This window comes from Sinocyclocheilus anshuiensis, unplaced genomic scaffold (assembly GCF_001515605.1).
Source record: "Sinocyclocheilus anshuiensis isolate Anshui unplaced genomic scaffold, SAMN03320099.WGS_v1.1 scaffold2683, whole genome shotgun sequence".
Taxonomy (NCBI): Eukaryota; Metazoa; Chordata; class Actinopteri; order Cypriniformes; family Cyprinidae; genus Sinocyclocheilus; species Sinocyclocheilus anshuiensis.
The window spans coordinates 129,439-130,557 of record NW_015538108.1 but is presented as its reverse complement, the minus strand read 5'-3'; positions in this window follow the sequence as shown (position 1 = coordinate 130,557).

The window sequence follows — 1,119 nt, the reverse complement described above, 5'->3', positions numbered from 1 at the left end:
TAGTGCTGCTGCTGCTGCTACTACTAATAATAATCAGACTCCTGGGGCCTCATTTATAAAATGTGCTTACGCACAGATTTGATGTACTCTAAGATCAAATCTGTGCGTACGCACATTTTATCTATGCGTACGCTAAAAACCACGGCAGCGTTCATATTTATAAAAACGGTCTTTGACGTGGAAAAGTACTTACCGCCACATCAGGGTCTGAGCAGACGTACAAACTTTTCCTTGTGGCAAAGTCGGAGTACTGCAGCTATTTGAACATCTAAGCTGCAATAATAATAAAAGCGGTGTACGTGCAAGCACCGGATTCATCATAAACAACAAAGATGCAGTGTAAGAGATTAATTGTGCAGTGTAGTCAGTTTTTTATTAACGGGAGTTTTTGTGAGATTAAACTGACCTTTTTAGCCTTGCTATTTTAGCTTTACCCTCGCTTTCTGTACACAGTTTATTGTTTTTTATTGTTTTACCATGTTTTTTTTATTATTATTTTATTTTACAAGAGAACTTGCGAAGTCTTGATTTACTACTAATGCGTAAAATATATATACTGTATATAAAAAATGCATAAACGCATCTCCGACTGTTTTGTCTGTGTCGGAGACCATAATCGTGTAATAATTTATTTTATTATGATATGAAACGTCCCATTTTTCTTTCAATAATGTTTTTTAAAGTTTTGCAAGAATTTTGTGATACTAAACTTTTTATTAGTTGTTATAGCAAGTGATTTTAAAAGTAGGATGGCTCACTTTTTATAAGATGACTGAAAATTTTACTTGAATTCGTAAACAAATTGAATTTGGAAACCTAGTTGTTTTATAATTACTATTATTATTATTATTTCTGTTGTTTCTAGAAGTAGTAATTTTGATAATAGTCAATAGAAAAAATATAACCACACACACATTGTTTGTCCACAGAATAATTACACAGTAGAGACATTTATAATGATTTCTATTTCAAATAAATGTTGTTCTTTTGAACTTGTGTTCATCAAAAAATCTTAAATAAAATAGCACAACTTTTTTTCAACACTGATATTAAAGGGGTCATATGATGCGATTTCAATTGTTCCTTTCTCTTTGGAGTGTTACAAGCTCTTGGTGCATA